This window comes from Diabrotica virgifera, chromosome 10, assembly GCF_917563875.1.
Source record: "Diabrotica virgifera virgifera chromosome 10, PGI_DIABVI_V3a".
Classification (NCBI taxonomy): Eukaryota; Metazoa; Arthropoda; class Insecta; order Coleoptera; family Chrysomelidae; genus Diabrotica; species Diabrotica virgifera.
Window position 1 is genome coordinate 121,532,618 of NC_065452.1, and position 23,203 is coordinate 121,555,820.

Sequence of the window (23,203 nt, forward strand, 5' to 3'; positions counted from 1 at the left end):
TTTTGCTTAGTTATATTAATTTTTTATATTTTTTTTTGTTTTTATTTTTTTTTATTTTTTCGTATTATATGGTTTATTACAATATTGGGGTGTTCGCAGATTGCTTACAAGTTTCGTCTTAATTCTACGGTTAGTATATATGGTTTAAATTTTATATTTACATTTCCTGATTAAGCTATGAATACAATTAAAGATTTATACGTTTTCAGAGTAAAATAATTCACTTAAGTGAAATGGAAAACAGACATTTAGTTTTCTAAGTCTTCATAAAAACTTGCAATATTTCCCTGTTGGTTATCACATTCTAATAGGATATGTGTCAAGTCTCCATATTTACTGCAAGTATAGTTTGGAGTGTCTGCTAGATTCATTTTGTACATTCTTGAAAGTGTAAGAACATGATTTGACCTTAGCCTATTAATGATTTGGATAAAAATTCTGTTGGACTCTAAATAAAACCATCTTTTTTGAAGAAGTTTGGGTTGGCAACGTTTGAAAGATGACCACTGACCACCCTCTCTCGGATTCCGTATAGTTTGCTTGTCATTTTAATCTGAGTTGATGTTTACTACAAACATCTATATCTACTACAGGTAGAACATTGTTATTTATATTTTCTCCACTTGATAATGCTTCTTTTACCAAGGCATCTGCTATTATGTTACCCTTTATCCCGGAATGCCCTTTGATCCAAGCGATAATGATTTTTCCTCCGAGTTTTGAAACCTCGTAATACAGTTTTAAAATCTCTATAACCAGATGACTTAATTGCTTAGATTTATTTGTTAAACCTATTCTTTCTACTGCACTTTTACTGGTAGACTTCTTAATGTCCCTGATTCTAATGTAATCATTAATAAGCAAGGACCGGATTAAATGCAATCTGCATTTTTTGCATATTTTTGCATTTTTTTGATAAATTAAAAAATGTTGCATTTTTTCAAACATTTTAACCATTTTGCATTTTTTCTTGATAAATTCAGAAAAGTTGCATTAATTCGATATTTTAAATCTCAAAGGTTCACTTTCACTTCCAATTAAAAAACTATCAGTCCTAAATTCAATAACTGTGTATAATCCATTTCTTAAGAAAAATGTTTAAATGAGGGAATATTCTTATTCTATTATCTATTTTTGGGACTAAGCCGACTAATCCATAATATAACTTGATCGGTAGACAACAATTAGTTGACATAGGTTGTAAAAACCTGTTTGCTCTTTGTAGGGGGATAAGCAGGTACAGAAATTTAGATTTTAATATTTGTGAATAAAAGCTGAAAATCATTTCGTGTTTTGATTCGCAGTGCGTTGTTTCGTATTATTTTTAACATATAGTTTAAATTGAGTAACGAATAATTTTTTCGCCAAAATGCCGAAAGTGACAAGTATTAAACATTTTTGGATAAAGCCGCATCCAGAGCTTTCATGGGACGGAGGTAATTTATTTTGCTCAGCGTGCACAAAAATTGTAAGTACCTACCTATTACCTACCATTATACTAATTTAATTTATAATGCCTAATAATCCAAAAGATTATTAATGTTGCATTTTAATACTGCATTTTTCATAAAGGCTCTTGAATATTTTTCACAAATCAATTGCATTAAAATGCGCATTTTTTTACATTTTTTTGGTGCATTTTTTCCGGTCCTTGTTAATTACCAAATACCGATGTACGTTGCTGACAATAGGCTTTAGCCTCTGCTGTCGAGCCTTTTTGGTCGAGACTTTTTTGTCGAGACCTTACTTTAAGATGTACTTTGAAGTTCTCCTTGCATGAAAAGTTCTTGCTCATTCATTGTATCTTCTTCGGTCCTTTCGTTAATTGTTGTTTTGGTTCATTCTCATTTTATGGAGCGAACTTGTGAAGTCTGTAAACAGCTAGTAGACGAAGCAACGAAGCACTAAACAGCCCAAAACCTAGGAATTTTATGCAGTAAGATGAATCGTCATGCAACTTTTTGCATTCAATTCGAGAGAGTGTCAGACAATTTTGTAAACTAAATTGATCTCCGGCAAAAAATTTTGTGCATAAGAAAATGCATTCTCAAAGTGCATCGCGAAGAGATGGATAATGAAAAATTTAGAACTCAGGAAATATTGACGGAAATGAGTTCAATTTTTATACTTGGGGGTTTTGGAGGTCACTGAACACGTATTTCATGACGGCGATGGTCTCCGAGGTACCTGGTGTCGCCTGGGACGATCGCGGAATGATCGAATAATTTGCTAAATGAAGATTAGATCGAAAAACTGAAAAATACGTGTTCAAAATTTTTCAAAAATCTAACGAAAGACACTATACACGACCCCCCACTCCACCCCCTGGAGATGGGGTGGGGGTAACTTTAAAATCTTAAATAGAAACCCCCATTTGTTATTGTAGATTTGGATTGCCTACGTAAAAATTTGCAACTTTTGTTCGAGACATTTTTTCGAATTGTGGATAGATCGCGCTATAATCGGAAAAAACGATTTATCGTGATACCATAGGTAAATTATAGAAACGGTCTAATATCTCGAGAAATACATTTCCAAATAAAAAACCAAAAAAATGTTTGTTTAATATTTTTCAAGAACCTATCGAATAACATCAAACCCGACTCTCCACTCCAGCCCCTGGAGGTGTGGTAGGGGTAACTTTAAAATCTTAAATAGGAGCCGCCATTTTTTATTGGCAGATTTGTATTCCTTACGTAAAAATAACTAACTTTTATTTGAGACATTTTTTCGAATTATGGATATTATATTATGGCGCTATAATCGGAAAAAACACTACCTATTTATTAGCGCCATCTATAAAGAATTCTAAAAAATGTTTCGAATGAATGTTACTTATTTTTTCATGAGGTATCGAAATCTGTAATCAAAAATGGGGGCTCCTATTTAAGATTTTAAAGTTATCCCCCAGCTCCACCTCCAGAAGGTGGAGTGGAGGGTCGTGTTTGATGTTATTCGATAGGTTTTTGAAAAATATTAAAAACGTATTTTTTGGTTTTTTATTTGGAAGTGAATTTCTCGAGATATTAGACCATTTCTATAATTTACCTATGGTATCAAGATAAATCGTTTTTTCCGATTATAGCGCCATCTAACCACAATTCGAAAAAATGTCTCGTATAAAAGTTGCTTATTTTTACGTAAGTAATCCAAATCTGCAATACCAAATGGGAGTTTCCATTTAAGATTTTAAAATTACCCCCACCCCACCTCCAGGGGGTGGAGTGGGGGTCGTATTTAGACTCATTCGATAGATTTTTGAAAAATATTGAACACGTATTTTTCAGTTTTTCGATCCAATCTTCATTTCGAGAATTATTCGATCATCCCGCGAATTATTCGATCGTCCCAGGCGACCAGTTCCACGCTGTGCACCAGGTACCTCGGAGGCCATCGCCGTAATGAAATTCTTGTTCAATTAAGTCCAAAACCCTCAAGTATAAAAATTGAACTCATTTCCGTCAATATTTCCTGAGTTCTAAATTTTTAATTTTCAATCTCTTTGAGGTGCACATTGAAAATGCATTTTCTCATGCACAAAAATTTTTTGCGGAGATCAATTTAGTTCACAAAATTGCCTGACACTCTCTCGAATTGAATGCAAAATATTGCATGACGATTCATCTTACTGCACAAAATTCCTAGGTTTGATGCTTCGTTGCCTCTCCTATAGTAGTTTATGAATAATACGTTGTGATAAGAAGCAGTTCACAGTTTAATTCATAATATATTTTTGTCATCATTTGAAGTAATATTCAAATCGTTTTATTAAAAATTCTACTACCCGCATACTGCTGAAATATTACTCATAGCGAAATAAATTTTCAGGTATTGGACAGAAGATAATATTATAGGGTGGTGCTAATTAGCCAATTAAAAGCAGTAACTATTGGTGTGTGACAAATACACAATAATTATTAGCTAGCAGCTAGTTTATTAATTAGACTGGTGGTAATTATTTTATACAATAGAGGAATAAAAATAAAATTAATTATGGTTCAACTGTCTATGATTGTGTTTTAAAAATTATTCTTTCTACTAATATTTAGTACAATAATTATGAGCAAACAAATCGATTCACTCGATGAATTGTAGTTTATGATTAGTAATTTCATGTTATAGACTAATAGTCTAAGAGCTAGAGCCGAAAAATCATCGTCATAAGTAATATGGAGTTTGGCATGTGAAATGTGTCTATTGTATATTGATAATTATGACCCCTTTCAGGCTGACACCTCAGCGGATACAGGAAGTAGCAATAAGGGATGAAAGGGGAAAATTAGTGTAGTCTTTAAAGGTTTTCACCTCCTATTTTGTTAAACCTCCATCGATTTGCATGAAAATTGGTGACTAGTTAGAGCATACCCCAAGAAATAAAAATTATTTGGTGCCAACTTGCACTTTTACCCTGGGGGTGGATACCACCCCTTCTCAGGGGTGAAAACTATTTTATTAAAAATAACCTAACAAATCGATAGAGGGACAAAGTAGAATTTGTTTTATCACGTTAATAAAATAAATCAATACTTTTTGAGTTATTAAAGATCAAAGATTTGTCTATTTAAGAGCACATGCGTGAAGTTACGGATAATAAAAGAACATATTAATTAATTTTATGTTACTAAAATATTATTTTTATATTATTTCTATATTATAAATTTAGCAAAAGTGTATTCGAATATGTCAAATGCACCCATTATTGGACACCCCTAATTTCTGGACATATTCAGTTTATATTGATAGAAAAAATTTAAATAAATATCGAAATAATATAAAAATAATGTGTTACTAACATACAATTAATTAATATGTTCTTTTAATCATTCGTAACTTCACGCGTATGCTCTTAAATAGACAAATCTTTGATCTTTAATTACTCAAAAATTATTGATTTATTTTAATAACATGATATAACAAATTGTACTTAAAATTTGTCACTCTATCGATTTGTTGGGTTATTTTTAATAAAATTGTTTTCACGCGCGGGAAGGGGTGGTATTCACCACCAGGGTAAAAGTGCAAGTGGCAGTTTTGTTTCTTGAGGTATGCTCTAACTAGTTACCAATTTTCATGCAAATCTATGAAGGTTTAAAAAAAATAGGTGGTGAAAACCTTTAATGACTGCACTAACTTTCCCCTTTCATCCCTTATTGCTACTTCCTGTATCCACTGAGGTGTCAGCCTGAAAGGGGTCATAATTGTCAATATACATTGGATACAGTTCACAGGAAAAACTCCATATTACTTGTGACGATGATTTTTCGGCTCTAGCTCTCCGTCTATAAGAGCCTGGACCAACTTAAAGACATAGTAGAACCTAAAACTTTTTTTGGAGGTGACTGCAGGTCTATTTTTTTATATGTACTTTATCAAACACTATATTTCTAATTTTTTTCAGATTTTTCTTATTTTATAGACTTTAAAGTATATCAAATCATCAAGTTTTTATAGGTTATATATATAAATTGAAGTAACTGGGTTCTTTAGAACATGTAAAAATGAGAAAAACACGTTCAAACTCTCAAAAACCCCCTAAAACCCCCAGTTGTTTGGATTTTTGAAAGTGGCGAACCATACGGAAATACAATTGTAACGTTTTAGGTACACAAATTCTCAAGGATAGTGCAAATTATTTTCCACTATTCCAAATTTTTCGTTGGAATTTTGCCACCCTGGACAGGTAGGAAGTGAAATGCAATTCATAGATTTCCCCTGGAATTCTTTGTTTCCAGCATTCATTTGGTTTGTAAATTGAAGAAATCACGAAGGTGTTACCAGAAAATTAGTCTCAATAAGAGTTTTATTTTTAATATTGTTAATTTATTAAAATAAAACTTACAAATGTTTTATGCAGATGTCACCACGGCATCCATATCATGATATTTTGTTATAATTCGGTACTAGCAGGCGGATTTGTTGCAGTTTATTCAGAGATAGTTCATTCATACACTCTCTGATGAAAGCTAACGAGCTTGAAACCGGTAAGTGTGTTTATGGCACTCTCTGAACGAACTGAAATATAGGACGTCTCTTAGTTTCGTTTTATTTTTAAAAATATATTAATATTGTTCTGAAGCTATTTCCTTGTGGCATTTTTATAATCAACTATTTATAATGGGAAATAAGCCACAATTTTACCAAAAAAAAATTTTATTAACGTTTCGAAGCCCAAATCGGGTTTCGTTGTCAAAATACAAAATACTACTAAAATAAACAAAAATGTTGCTAAGTAAAAAAATTCTTCTAATAATTTATTTAATCTGACTCATTTATATTGGCAATTCAGACGTATATTATACATTTTAAAGTAGAAGACTTTAAAATGATATCGTCAATATTTATGAGTTGCGTTCCTGGGACGACTTTACTAAACGATAGTTCATTTGATTACATGAAATCAATCCCAACTCAAACATGTCCGTCAAAAAACATATCATAGCATGTGATCTGTCTTTAAAAAGGCAACCAAATGCAGCGATGACAGTAAAATTCTCGCGTTAGAGATTCCATAGTAAATCACGAGAGAAAACCAGGAAAAAACCTCGTTATACTATCCCGACATCGTAAGTATTTGGTCTTACATTTTATTTACTTTTAAAAACTAATACCAAATTCTGACTTTAATATGTTTAAATTATGAATAATATTAATAATACATAGACATATGTACAATAAGTAATACTAAAATATAAAATTTGTACCAACTCGATATGTTATTTTACTTACACATCGTGGTATTTTCTTTCTATTGACTTCCTCTTTCAGTATGGGTAACCACATCCTACTGCATTCTACCGAGGAATTTGCGACACAATTGGTTTCATTTCGCATAATTAGAGCCACTTGTTTGATTTTTCTCTTTTTACTATTTGATTCTTTCAGGACTATACTTGAATCTCTCCATTGAACTCTATGTTCATTATCCCATGCGTGTTGACATATTTGAGATCTATCGAATTCTCTATTTTTAATATAAGATTGATGTTCACTTATTCTAACGTTTAATGGTCCTGATGTTTCACCTAAATAAAATTGTTCGCATTCACAAGGTATTTTATAAATGCAATTCTTTGTTCTTCCTTCTTCACTGTCAGGTTTAGTTTTAGATAGAATAGATCTCAATGTGTTTGTTGTTTTGAATGTTATTGAAATGTTGAATTTATTTCCTATTGTTTTAAGTTTCTCGGAGAGTCCTTTTATATATGGTATTGATATTTTCCTCGTATTATTTCTTGTGAATGTGGTAGGATCCCGTTCTAAGTTGTTTTGTTCCATTCGATCCAATCTTGACAATTCCTTATTTATAAACGATAAAGTAATCATTTTTTAATAAAAGAGATGTTAACAATTGTTTTTCTTCTACCAATGAATTTTCGTTAGAACAAGTAATTTTGGCTCTATCATATAAGGATTTAATGATTCCCTTTTTACCGTTGATGTTGTGATTTGATTTGTAATTGAGATATCTGTTGGTGTATGTTGGTTTTCTATACACTTGAGTCTCACATCCAGTATCCTTCTTTGAGAATAAAACATCGACGAAAGGTAAAGTGTTATTGTATTCCTTGTCCATTGTAAATTTTATTGTCTCTTCTTGATCGTTTATAACATTCAGGAATGTATCCAACAATTCTGATCTATGAGGTCATATTGAAAACACATCATCTACATATCTCCACCATACTGTGGGTTTTAAATTTTGTTTAGAAATGATATTAGTTTCGAAATCCTCCATAAATATATTAGCCAATAATAGAGATGAAGAAGAGCCCATCGCTAGACCAAAATTTTGTTTATATTTTAGTTGAAAATAGGTATTATTAGTACATAATGTCAATAACTCCATTATAGCTGATACATTTAGTCTTGTCCTAGTTGTCAATGTATTATCATTTTCTAATTTCGTTTTAATTATGTTTAAAGTTTTATCTAATGGCACATTTGTAAATAAACTGTTTATGTCAAAACTTACTAAAATATTATTTGGATTAAATTCAATATTTGATAATTTGTTTAAAAAATGTTGTGTAATTTTTATAAATGTGTCATTATTATTTGCAAATGGTTCTATAATATTTAATAAAAATTTTGATAGTTCATAACAAGGAGAATTGATGGTAATACAGATGGGTCTAAGTGGAATATTCGCTTTATGAATTTTCGGTACTCCATAAAAATGTGGTGTCTTACTGTAATGAGGTGTCATTAAATTTCTTTGATAGTACGTTAGATCATTTTTAAATTTGAATAAAGTTCTATAGATTTTGTTTTCTAGTACCTTCGTTGGATCCTTCGTTAATTTGGTATAAGGTCCATTTGTAATTAGATCTTTAATTTTGTCCTCATATTGTATTTTATCCCTTATTACAGTTGCATTTCCTTTATACGCTGGTAGGATATATTACTTTTATAATACTAGCCATTGGAGTTAGTAAGTCCTAGATTTTTAGTCAACGTGACCATAAGAAGAACCGGAAGTCGATCTTTGAACTCTTCGTGTAACTGTGTGGCGACTGATATAATATACGATTACAGTAATTTTGAGTCATTTTTGTCAAACTTTCGGTCATAACTTTTTAACCGGAAACGATATAAAAACCGGAAGTATATATTTTTCTCATCTTGCTAAGGCGTGTCGAATAATACATCGTTTGTACTATTTCGGTGACTATAAAACAATACTTCCGATTGCAAACCTTTCAAACCGGAAGTCTTATTACTTACAATTTGTGGGATATAACCTCTCATTCACCTTATTTATCGTTATATCTCTTCTAATAACGGAGAAGTTGTTTTAATGGACAGATGAACGGACAGACAGACATGGATAATTCAAGGTTTTTACCATTGTGTTACATACATACCCATTTTAGCAAACTACACATATGTAGTTTCAAAAGTTATGCATCACCTAAAATTAAACTCATCTTCGTAGTGGATTTTTTAATGAACAGATTAAAGGATTCCGCTAATTTTTTTATTATTTTAGCTTTTTCTTTGTTATTTGCATAGTTGGAAAAAGGTTTAATTAAACTCCTTTTTTACTTATAACGGGTGGAAAAAAGAAATGTTTTTTATGTTAATTTTGAAACACCCTGTAGCGAGGACAAGGTATAAGTGTGGGTATCCGTCGAAATCATATTGTAGTCTTATATTTTTATATAGAGATCACTTTTGACGCCACATTCGTTTTCAACGACCCCAAAAACCCCCGTGTAACAAAATTGAACTCATTTCCGCCGATAATTGACGAGTTCTGTTAGTTTTTATTGTCTGTTTGAGATGCACTTTAAGAATGCATTTTTTGTATGCAGTTTTTCAATATTATATCATGGCTTTGGTTCACAAAATTTCCTGGCGCATTCACGAATCGAATGCAAAAAGAATGATTAAGATCCGTCTTGTCCTTTTTTCGGAGGTAAGGCCGATTTTAGTGCTTTATTGCTTCGTTTATAAAGATATCAAGGACATTAAAAAAAAACAACAAAAACATTTCTGTTCTTCCAGCAGGTATAAGTTCAAAAAAGAAGTTTGAGTAAACCTTTGCCCAACTGTGTAAATCTTCTTCTTCTTCTTCTTCAGCCTGTGTTCGTCCACTGCTGGACATAGGCCTCTTCCATTTGCTTCCATCGATTTCTACTCTTGGCAATTCTCATCCACTGCTTGCCCGCGACTTGTTTGATATCATCTGCCCACCTCTTCTGCGGTCTGCCTACTCCTCGCCTGTTCTCTCTTGGTCTCCAGTTTGTTAGTCTCTGTGTCCATTTTTCGGGATTATCTCGGGCAACATGTCCGACCCATTGCCACTTGAGCCTTGCTATACGTTCTGCGACATCAGTAATCTTTGTTATTTCACGAATATCGATATTTCGAATTTTGTCTCTCAAACTAATCCCTAGCATGGCCCTCTCCATCGCTCTTTGAGTTGTACTGAGCTGCTCTAAGGTTTTCTTTGTAAAGGCCATGGTCTCCAGTCCATATGTAGTTACAGGCAAGATACATTTGTCATAAACTCTACGTTTTAGACACATTGGTATATCTCTATTCTTCAAGATAAAGCTTAACTTGCCGAAAGCTACCCAAGACAATTGTATGCGTCTTTTTATTTCGGCTATTTGGTTTTCTTTGCCGATTTTGATGGTATGGCCAAGATATATATAGTGGTCTACATTTTCAAGACTGACGTTGTCAATAACAAGATTAGTTTGTACATTACTCATTATTTTTGTTTTCTGAAGATTCATTTTGAGACCTATTTTATTTGACTGCTGGTTTAGTTCCTTCATCATTTGCTCCAGTTCCTTGATATCTGTACTGAATAATACTATGTCGTCCGCAAACCTCAAATGACTCAAACGTACACCATCAATGTTTAGACCTTTTTCCTCCCAGTCGAGCTGTTTGAATACATTTTCCAATGCTAAGGTAAAAAGTTTTGGTGAAATAGTATCACCTTGGCTAATACCTTTACCAAGGCGTATTTTTTCGGTTTTTTGGTCTTCATTGATTTTGATGTGGAATGTGGCCTGTTCATAAATGTTTTTAATGAGTGTAGTGTACCGTGAGTCTATTCGAGCCTGAGGGCTGACAAAAAGGACCAGGTTTCAATACTATCGAAAGCCTTGTGAAAGTCAATAAATGCCATATGTAAGGGTACATTATATTCTGTGGTTTTTTCTATCAGTGTTCTGATGGTTTGTAAGTGATCGTTAGTACCAAACCCTTTTCGAAATCCCGCCTGTTCAACCGGTTGATATAAATCAAGCTTTTGTGTTATGCGGTTGGTTATTTTATTATTCTTGTTAGCAATTTGTATAAATGTGACAACAAACTTATAGGCCTGTAGTTTTCAATATTAGTAGTATCTCCTTTCTTGTGTAAAAGTATTATTTCGGCGTTTTCCCACAGATTGGGTATTCTTTTCTCTATTAGACACCTATTCAGCAAGACTTCCACAACCTCTACAACGGTGTTGCCACCCATTTTTAACATTTCAGACGTTATATGATCCTCGCCAGGAGCTTTTTTATTCTTCATTTGCTGTAAGGCATATCTAATTTCTGAAGAAGTTATTTTAGGGAGAGTTTCCGAGCCGACGTTTAGAATTGTTCTATGGTCTGTTCCGGGGTTCTGTATAGTGGATGTATAAAGATTCTTGTAGAACGTTTGTATTTCCTTGATTATTTGAGTTTTTTCCGTCACCGTATTCCCCTGTTGGTTTTTGATTTTATTTATCTTCGATTTTCCTTTAGTTAAATTTGATTTCAATACTCTCATGTTTCTATTGTCTTCGATGGTTTGCAATATTTGTTTTGTTTTATAAGCCCGCAAGGCTGACCTTCTGCTCTTTTTAACTTTTTTGTTGATAGCCTTATGTTCTGGTAATTCTTTAGATGTTGTTCTTCTTTCTTCCATTAAATCCAGTGTTGTTTGTTTACGTTTCGTTTTTCTCGAATTTTTATTTTTACCACAGATCTTTTTTGTAGTTGATGTGATGTCATTCGTTAATTTTTCTGTTATTTCATTTATATCTTTCGTGTTGAATACTGGTAAAGGTCCTAGTTTCTTTTTTAGTTCACTAAGATATTCCTCTTGATTCATTTCGAGTGCTTCTATGTTTGGTAATTTATCCTGTGTTAATAATTTTCTTCTATCGAATTTCGTATTTACTTCTATTCGCACCCTAACTAATCGATGGTCACTACCAGTGTCGACAGAATTTAGTACAGTAAGATCTTTAGCAATGTTTTTGAAGTTAGAGAGTATAAAGTCAATTTCATTTTTTACTTTGCCGTCTGGGCTGTGCCACGTCCATTTTCTCTGCATCTTTTTCTTGTAGAACGTGTTTAAGCAGAATAGCTTTTCTTTGCTGAGGAAATTTGCGAGCATATCTCCCCTGTGATTTCTACTTCCCAGTCCAAAATTTCCAATATATTCGTTGTCGTTATTTTCGTTCTTTCCTATTTTAGCGTTGAAATCTCCCGTAATTATTACGTAATATGTTTTCTCTAGGTTTCTGGCTCTTGTAATGTCTTCATAAAGTTGTTCTACCTCTTCATCATCTGCAGAAGAAGTTGGCGCATAACAATGAATTATTTGAATGCTGTATCTACAATTTAGTTTTATTACCAGATAGATAACTCTATTAGAAATCGCTTGGAATTTAGTTACCAAGTTTTCAATTCTTTTATGTACCAAAAAGCCTACGCCTCCTATACCTTGGTTATTTCCTTTGGTTATTACCTTGGTTATGTGTAAATACCACAGAAAATTTTAAAAATATTAAAAAAAAATAGCGGAATCCGTTAATCTGTTCACGAAAAAATCAACTGTGAAAATAAGCGTAATTTTACGTGATACGTGATAGGTGATGCATAACTTTTGAAACTATGTTTATTTACTGAACTTGTCATAAATACTTTAAATTCATGGTCTTTCTAAAGGAAAGTTATCAAACAGTTTATTGAATGTGTCAGGAACATTATTTATTGAATAAAGAAATACGGAAATAACTAAAAACTACTACAGTTATTTTGATCGAAATTTCGAAAGTTATGTAAATAAATCAAGTGGTTTCTAATATCTGTCAACGCACGCCAAACGTCCAAGAAATTATTTCAAGTATTTTATTAATATGCTACAGTCAAACCCGCTTATTAGAATACCGGTTATAGGAATATTCCGGTGTAAGGAATAGAAATTTGAGGTCCCGAAACGTTTCCACTAGCCTCCGATGATCGGTTATTAGAATATTCCGGTTATATGAATACTTTTGCTTGGCACGAAAGCTATTCCAATAAGCGGGTTCGACTGTATTTAATAAATAATTTAACAATTCACACAGGCGCCGTCGAAATATTTAATAAATGTCCTCTATAAAGTGTACATAACAATGAAGATGTCATTTCTTCCATTTAGTTCCCCGTTAAGATAGGGAAAATACACTCACTCCCAGAATTCCATTCTTTTTTCATTTTTTTCTATGTTCTATGTGATTAAAATAATAACAGAGAGAGACATTTTATCCCGCCACCCTCTCCCCTAGCCCCATAAAACGTCATTTATTCGTTTTTTTAGGGGGGATGCAATCAATTTAAAAATTTCAAAAAATTCACAAGCTTTTAAAAAATATTCTATTATATATAATACACATAGTTTCCAAAGTTATGCATCACCCCTCGCATTCACGATGTTTACGCTTTTATAAATCCGTATCTTTATCACATCTTTAATGGGGCTTTTTTATAAAAAATATACCATTTTTGGTTTTTTATTTTATTTGATTACCCATTTAATTGACCTGGTTTTGCCAAGGTGTAAACATTTGAAAAAATTATTCTGGTAAAATTTTTGAAAACGTGATTAAAAATGAATCGTACTTTAATTTCTGAGTTGGACCGTATAAGAATTATCGATTTAGTTGAAAAAGGCCATTCACAGCGGTTCGTGGTGGAAAGAGTGGGTGTTTCCCAGAGTCATTACTCACGGATATGGAATAGGTTCCTGGAGACAAACTCGATACGGAATAGAGCTCGGTTACCAATGATCGACAGAATAGATATATCAGAATTTCCATCTGTAGAAATTCTTCTATGTCTGTACCAGCCCTCCAAAGAGAATTCAGGCATGCTACAGGAGTCAGAGTATCGTTGGCTACAATAAGAAGAAGAATTTTAGACTCAGGTATGAGGAGTCGTCGACCAATAAGAGTTCCTCAGGTCCTCCAACAGTTTTGGAATTTTGCGCTTTTTTTAGACGAGACCAGAATGTGTTTAAATAGTGATAACCGGCGAATTCGTGTGTGGCTAGTTGTGCAGCTCTTGTTGGCTCTCGCCACATACGATTTCGCCGGTTATCACTATTTAAACAGATTCTGGTCTCGTCTGAAAAAAGCACAAAATTCCAAAACAGTTGGGGGGGCTCTATGTGTTCTTGAGCCCACTGGAGGCGGTCCAAAACATGTCTAGGTTGTAGCTGAGGAACTCTTATTGGTCGACGACTCCTCAAACCTGAGTCTAAAATTCTTCTTCTTATTGTAGATAACGATACTCTGACACCTGTAGCATGCCTGAATTCTCTTTGGAGGGCTGGTACAGACATCGAAGAATTTCTAAGGATGGAAATTCTGATATATCTATTCTGTCGATCATTGGTAACTCGGGATCTACCATACCGAGCTCTATTCCGTATCGAGTTTGTCTCCAGGAACCTATTTCATATCCGTGAGACATCACTCTTAGAAACACCCACTCTTTCCTCCACGAACCGCTGTGTATGGCCTTCTTCAACTAAATCGATAATTCTTATACGGTCCAACTCAGAAATTAAAGTACGATTCATTTTTAATCACGTTTTCAAAAAGTTCACCATAATAAATTTTTCAAATATTTACACCTGGGCAAAACCAGGTCAATTAAATGGGTAATCCAATAAAATAAAATCCAAAAATGGTATATTTTTTATAAAAAAGGCCCATTAAATATGTGATAAAGATACGGATTTATAAAAGCGTAAACATCATGAACACGAGGGGTGATGCATAACTTTTGAAACTATGTGTATAAATATTCTATTATATATAAATTATATAATAGTCTATTTTTTATAGATCCGTAGGTTGAGTGTACATAACCTTAAAATGCATTATTTTTCTAAAAGAGCGTATAATTTTTTTTTTGGACAGGTCTATTTTTTTTTATTTTGTGTATTCTATTAAAACAAATATTTCTGACATTGCAAGATTTTTTCGTATGGTGCGCCATCTTCAAAAACCCGAAAAACTGGTTTTTAGGGGGTTTGGGGTATCCTGTCCATTTTATAGACTTCAAAATAGATTAAATCAAGGTTTTTATGTTATACAGGGTGTCCCGAAAAGATTGGTCATAAATTATACCACAGATTCTGGGGTCGAAAATAGGTTGAGTGAACGTCACTTACCTATATACAATAGGGCACACAAAAAAAGTTACAGCCCTTTGAAATTACAAAATGAAAATCGATTTTTTTTTGATATATCAAAAACTCTTAGAGATTTTTTATTGAAAATGGACATGTGGCATTCTTATGGCAGCATCATCTTGAAAAAAAAAATTAAAGTGAAATTTGTGCACCCCATAAAATTTTATGGGGGTTTTGTTCCTTTAAACCCCCCCCCCCCCCAAACTTTTGTGTACGTTTCAATTAAATTATTATTGTGACACCATTAGTTTAGTAACCATAGTAACACAATATTTTTAAAACTTTTTGCCTCTTAGTACTTTTTCGATAAGCCAGTGGGTATCGACATATTTTGAATATTTTTCTAATCCACCACATATTTGTATATGGTTAAGTACGATTATAAAAACCTGTTAATAATCTGAAAATTTATTTATAATTTACATTTTTAAGTGTATTTTCAAAAAGAAGCCACATCTCGATAAAAGGTGACTTGTCAAAAAAGATTAAGAGGCAAAAGAGTTTTAAAAATACTGTGTTTAACTAATGGTACCACAATAATAGTTTAATTGGAACTTACACATACATTTGGGGGGTTTAAAGGAACAAAACCCCCGTAACATTTTTATGTAAATATATTAAAAAAGAAGCCGCATCTCGATAAAAACTGGCTAATCGAAAAAATACTAAGAGGCAAAAAAGTTTTAAAAACGTTGTGTTTAACTAATGGTACCACAATAATGAATTAATTGGAACGTACACAAAAGTTAGGGGGGTTTAACTGAACAAAACCCCCATAAAATTTTTATGGGGTAAACAAACTTGACTATAATTTTGTTTTAAGATGTTCCTTCCATAAGTATGATACATGTCTATTATCAATTAAAAAATCTCTAATAATTTTCGATATATTGAAATAAATCGATTTTCATTTTGTAACTTCAAAGGGCTGTAACTTTTTTATGACCGCATTTGTACTAAGGTAAGTTAGGTTCAGTCGAACTATTTTTGACCCCATAATGTGGCGTATAATTTATGACCAATCTTTTCGGGACACCCTGTATATACTTTGAAGGATTCAACTCCTTTAGAACATTCGAAAATTGGGCTAAACACGTTCAAACCCAAAAAAAAATAAAAACGTAGATGATCTTTTTGGGGGTTTGAACTTGTTTCTCCCATTTTAAAATATCTTAAAGGACTCCTTTAAAAAAACCTTGATTTGATTTATTTTGAAGTCTATCAAATGGGGAAAATCCCCAAAACCTATAAAAACAGTTTTTTGGATATTTGAAGGTGGCGCACCTTACAGAAAAATCTAAAAAAAAATCATAAATATAGTTTTTAATAAAATAATTATAAAAATATTAGATCTGCAGAGATCTCAAAAAAAAATTATACTTGGGCTTTTTTCAAAAAAAAATACATTTTGAAGTTATATTATATAAAATACACTCAAACTACGGGTCTATAAAAAATAAAAATATTCTTCAATAGCCTCAACTAGGCCTCTGAATTTTTTGAAATTAATTGCATCCCACCTAAAAGAAATAAATTCGAAATAATAACGTTTTTTGGTAGTAGAGGAGAGTGAAAGGGATGGGGGGACCACGTTACCAAACAGGACGTCTTATTAAGAATACAAAAAGAAAAAAAGCTGCTAACCACAGTAAAAACAGCCAAAATCGAATATCTTGGTCACATCATGAGGGACAGTGAAAGATATGGATTGGTACAACTAATTTTATAGAGAAAATTAGCAGGAAAGCGAGGACCAGGAAGGCGAACGATTTCCTGACTGAAAAATCTACGTACAACACAACAACCACAAATATTTTCAGAGAAGTGTGCAAAGTACATATTACCATGATGGTCGCCAACAACTGAAACAAATATATACCCTATTCCTTGTCTCCCTACTCCAATGATTTCAAATATTAAGACATGATGTAACATCGCGTTTATATTGGACAAATGAGCCAATGACTAAGACAAATAATCAGCCAACATACAAGTAATTTTCGAATAATAAAAATGTGTATGCAATTATTGAACACTCTAACCAAATGAGCGACAAATATGACTTAGATTACGTCAATATCATAAAAAAATATACCATTATAAAAATAGGCTGTTTCTCGAAATTAAATAAGAATTAGACAAGTTTGTTGTTAGTAAGTTGCCCTGAATGTTTGGGAAAGAATCATATCTACTAAAAAAATAATAATTATTTATTGTATAACAAATTTATTTGATCGGTCTAGATTGTCTTAAAAAATAATCATAATTCAGTATTAATTAAACATTTAGTCTAGAAATGAAAATAAAGCAATCGTTTTTTATTATAAGATATAGGTAAATAATAAAATGTATTTTTCTTTAATTTGCATTAAATTTTGAATATTTTGGTGGTGAACGTAAATTAATAAAGAAAAAAATATGTCTTTTATTGACCGTTTCAAAAATTCACCAGCCCCAACCCTAATTAACCGATTTTAATTTTTCAAAATCGATTTACAATCTTGTTTGTAGTTATATACCTAAAAAATGAGCGCTTTGTGTACCAAAAAAATTCTAAACGCCGCAGGGTATTGAAAATTGTCGAATTTTTCTGACACTGGAATGCAAAATTGTTAAGTAAAAAAGGAAAACATGTTATCCCGAATTTTATATTTTTACGGGCTGTACCGTCGCCCCCGTTAGAGAAATTATTCCGATTCGATTTTTTTGCACAAACCTACTCCAAAAGAGGTCCTTATAACAAATCCACAGGGTGCCAGGCGGTGCCGTGGTCGAAAAATTGTTTAAACAATTTTTTTTAAACAAATTCACAAAAAAAAATGTTTTCATTTCCAACATTTTTTTTAGATGTGTCATGGGATAGACTTGGGTCATTCTGAGCAAAAAAGGTCTCTTGTAATTTTTCTCTAAAATTGACTGTTGTCGATTTATACGCGATTTAAAATTTGAAAAATGCGAAAATAGCCATTTTCTGGGCATAATAACTCTATTAAAAATTATTTTTATATAGCGCTAATTGTTAATAATTAAAAATAACAGTTTTGTAATAAAATAATGACAAATATTTCTTCAGGACCTTGAAGGAGGGGTTTTAAACTTTGATTTGGTCACTTTCTGGCTTTTATAATAATAATGTTGAATCGAGTTATTAAGTTTGAAAATGGACATTTTCGCATTTTTCAAATTTGAAATCGCGTATAACTCAACAACAATCAATTTTAGAGAACAATTACAGGAGACCTTTTTTGCTCAGAATGACCAATGTAATATAAAAAAAATGTACGAAGTAAAAAAATCGATTTTTTGAATTTGTTTAAAAAAACAATTTTCCGACCGCGCCACATCCCGGCACCCTGTGGATTTGTTATAAGAACTCTTTTTGGGTAAGTTTGTGCAAAAAAAAATTAATCGAAATAATTTACATAACGCGGGCGACGATACAGCTTGGACTATAGCGCTAATTGTTAATTATTAAAAATAACAGCTTTGTAATAAAATAATGACAAAAATTTTTTCAAGATCTTGAGGGGGGAATTTTAAACTTTGATTTGATCACTTTCTGACTTTCATGGTATAATTTTTAATCGAGTTATTAAGCCTTGAAAATAGCCATTTTTGCATTTTTGAAATTTTAAATCGCGTATAACTCGACAACAATAAATTTTAGAGAAAAACGACAAAGAGCTTTTTTGCTCAGAATAACCCAAGTTATCTAAAAAAAATTTGTTTGAAATAACAAAACTTTTTTGTGAATTTGTTTAAACAATTTTCCGACCACCGCACCCCCTGGCACCCTGTAGATTTATTATAAGGACCTCTTTTTGACTAAGTTTGTGCAAAAAAATCGAATCGGAATATTTTCGCTACAGGGGGCGACGGTACATCCCCGTCTAATTGGGACTAATGAGTTGAAGCATAGGGGTTTCTAGTGTCGTTTTTTGGTTCTAATATTTTCTGCATTTTCTGAAATTTTTGCCATAAAAAATTAGAGACATTTATATTTAAAAAATAAGTAGAGATTCTAACTGGATTATAGTTTTTATTAGTTTTAGTCACATTATTTTTATTTTACAACCTATGGAAAAAATATAAGGATCTCTTGTTGGAGGCCTAAGGAAGTATGTGGAACAAGTAAAATATACTCAACTAAGAAACAGACAGAGTGGTGGTCCAAAAAATAACAAAAAATAAAAAAAAGTAAGTAAAAGTGAAGACAAAAGCACGGAAACGATATCGAATGATGAAACAAACGAGAATTACAATAACTATAAAAATGAAAGAAAAAAGGTAAAAATATTAACAACAGCAGCAATGAAAGAGAAAAATTTGGAGATAAAATGGACAAAGATAGCAAAAGTAACCAAAAGTTATTTTCCACAACCCTGAAGATGATACGAATACAAAAATACATGGAATATACAGAATTATAGATAAATAGTTAACAGATGGAAACAATACTTTAAAGAAGTATTAAGAAGAACAAAATAATATATTGGAAGATAACACAGAAAACTCAATAAACGCGGACAAACAGAAGAAGAAATAAAAACGTTGAAGTATGGAAAAGCATCTGGAATCGATAAACTAATAGCAAAAATTATAAAAAACATGGGAAAATAGAGAACAAATATTACTAAAAATACTGAATAAAATATGGAAACATTAAGACGCCTCAGAAGATTGGAAGGTGTTACTAATAGTACTCATATTACACCAGGGAAATAAGGCAAAAATATACTATGTTCGGGACATTTGAGCAGCCAGGTTGCGAATGGGTTTTTTGGGTACTGTATACCTAATACATTACAAATACAAAAATGCCCGTCACAGTTTGGACGAGAAATTTAGTTATTAACAAATAAGGGTCAAAAATAAGAGTTTTTTTCGTTTAAATCGCTACAGGTAAAAATAGGGTAAGTCAATGTCTTATTTATAATATTTTTCTTTTATTAGATGAGCCGAGGTTTAAAATAGCGTTTTTTGATTTTTGGTCCGATTATTTGTTGCTTCGGATATTGCAAAATAAAACTAAAACTTCTAAAATAAAAAATTTGCTATAACTTTGGCGAAAATGAATTTAGGACTTTCATATTGCATGACAAGTTGAGTCAAATAGTAATATTTTCAACGCATTTAAAAAAATCATTAAAAAGTCATTTTTATCACTCAGAAAACATTTTACTAAAATAGAGTCATTTTTGGCTTATAAACAATTTGAATAACTTTGTTAATATTTACTGTAGGCTAAAACTACCATGGAATTTGAAAAACTGGTATTTTTATACGAATTTTCAAAGAAAAACTTTTCACCTAGGTTTCACCTAGGTTAATTACGGTCAAAGTTAGCCACTTTTTTTATTTATTTGACAGCTACTTTGTTTATAACAATTAAGCAACCTAACTAGAGCCATTTTGAAGTTGAAGATATATAGGTTATATAAAAAGTGTGGTTAATAATTAGTGTGGTAATAAAGCTTTAAAAATGGCGTCCGAACGGAATGAATTCGTGGTCGGCGGAGGGGAATTACTAAAATACGTGCACTCAAAAAATGAAACTGATTCTGCAAAAATATGCTGCGAATAATATCGCTGGAACTTGTTGATGGATTTTGATCATAATTTTCTTAATTTGTATGTACTCGTAGTCTTATAGAGTACGTTATGTACACACAACCCCATCTAACATTACAAAATATTAGGGGGAACTCCCCTTATCACTCAGAGATATGAAAAATAGATTACGACCGATTCTAAGACCTACCGAATATACATAATATATAATTTCATAAACATCGGTCAAGCGGTCTCGGAGGAGTATGGAAACTAACACTGTGACAGGAGAATTTTATAGATGTAAATATATAGATGTCTATTAACAAATATGGTTTGGTTGATAGAAGAGTGAAAATTAAGGATTGTATGTATTTTTTAATTCTACATTATATAAAATTAAGATAGACAATTTTGTCCAAAAAAATAAAAAAAAAATGTCAGGGGGCAACCCCCTTATAACTTATAGGTATGAAAAATAGATTAAAAAATCTTCAACGTCCTACAGGATAAACGTGTAAAATTTTATAAAAATCGGCCAAGCCGTTTCGGAGTAGTATGGTAACTAACACTGCTACAGGAGAATTTGATGTATATAGAAGTAACTGCTAATTAAATAATAAAAGTGGCGAACTTTGAACCTAATTAACCTAAGCAAAAAGTTTTTTTCTAAAAATTTGTATAAAAATACCAGCTTTTGAAATCCTAAAGTAGATTTACTATATAGTCAATATTAACAAAGTTATTCAAATTGTTTAGAAGCCAAAAATGCCTCTATTTTACTAAACTTTTTTCGGAGTGATAAAAACGACTTTATAATGATTTTTTTCAATACTTTAAAAATATAACTATTATTGTTGCATGTGGTTTCCACAGAATTGCTATGTCATTATTATTTTATGAACAATAACATTGCGAAAAAAAAGCTCTTTGCGATAAGCAAATTGAATAAAATTTAAACTAATCGACGAATCGTCTTAAATTTTTTTTTGCAATATACGGAATGTTTGACTCAACTTTTTGTGAAATATGAAAGTCTTCAGGCCATTTTTGCAAAAGTTATAGCACATTTTTAATTTTTGAAATTTTAGTCTTATTTTGCACTTTCCGAAATAAAAAAGGATCGGACCAAAATTCAAAAAGTGCCATTTTAAACCTTGACTCATTTACAAAAAGAAGAATATTATAAATAAGATCTTTAATTACCCTATTTTTACCTGTAGCGATTTAAACGAAAAAACTGCCATTTTTGAACCTTATTTGATAATAACTAAGTGTCTCGTCCGAACTGTGACGGGCATTTTTGTATTTATAATGTATTAGGTATATAGTGCCCAAAAAATCCATTTGCAACCTGGCTGCTCAAATGTCCCGACACTTAACCTTAAAAAACCTTATTTCTCTGGACTATATACAAACAAGGAGATAGGAGAGAATGAAATACAATACTATCTATGATTGACGTTGCTATGTATCTACATGATGTATGAAACTCTAAGTACCCTTTCAAATTACCGAGCAGCAGCGCATTGTTTTAAATGAACGACTACAGACGAGCCACTTTGAGTGTCTGGCTGATTTTAGAGGCTCATGCTTTGCTACAATTGAAAACCGGTGGCGGACACCGGTGTCAGGCACCAGTGTCTTAGTCTGAAAGGGTACTTAGAAAAAATAATAAATGAACGATTAAGACTGATGACAGAACACACATTAGGAGAAAAGCAAAGTTGATTTAGAAAATGTAGGTGTATACAGGAATATAGAGGATTAATATATTTCCTTTAAAACAGATAACACAAAAAGCACTGCAGGAGAAAAAGGAAATATACTTAGCATTTCTTGACCTAAAAAAGGCATTCGATAAAGTACCAAGTCAGAAAGTATGGAAAATGGTATACGGAAATACTTAGAGAAGAATGGATGAATAAGTTACTAAGAATGATACAAAAAATCTACAATGAGAACAAATTCCGTAATTAATAATAATTCAACATAAAATACGTTAACTATAAATGGAGGTTTAAGACAGAGAGAAGAATTTAGCCCAACACTATTTCTAATATTTATGGACTAAACTATTAAGAAATACACAAAAAGGAGTAAAAGGCTAAATGTAGGGTATAGAAATCTACAAAGAGTAGAAATATAGGAAGGAGTATTAACTAACGATTTAGTGCTAATTGTAAAAACTGAAAAAGAACTAACTTCAGAATAATTTGGAAATATGGAAAGAAGTACTCGCTGAAAGCGGAGTGAAGAGGAATATTAGCAAAGCAAAAGTTATGCAGATAGGAGAAATAAGAGAAGAACTTAATATAGAAATTGAGGGAACAAAAATAGAACAAGTTAAAAGTTTTATATACATAGGAGTAATCAAAGAAACAAGACCTCTAGAAGAAGAAATAAATAGCAGAGTAGAGAAAACGCAATAACTGTATCATACAATGAACAAATTTATATATTGAATTTATATACAGAAAAGAAATATCACGGAATACAAAAATGATAGTTTTCAACGCAATTTATAGAACAGAGCGGTAAAAGAGGAAGAAACAAGCTAAAGAGATGAAGTGTTTAAGAAGAGTTAAAGGTGTTACCAAGATGGATAGAATAAGGAACATATATACATAAGGAACGAACTGAAAATACAATCCATATTGGAGTTTATAAAACAGAGACATTCGAGTTGGTGGGG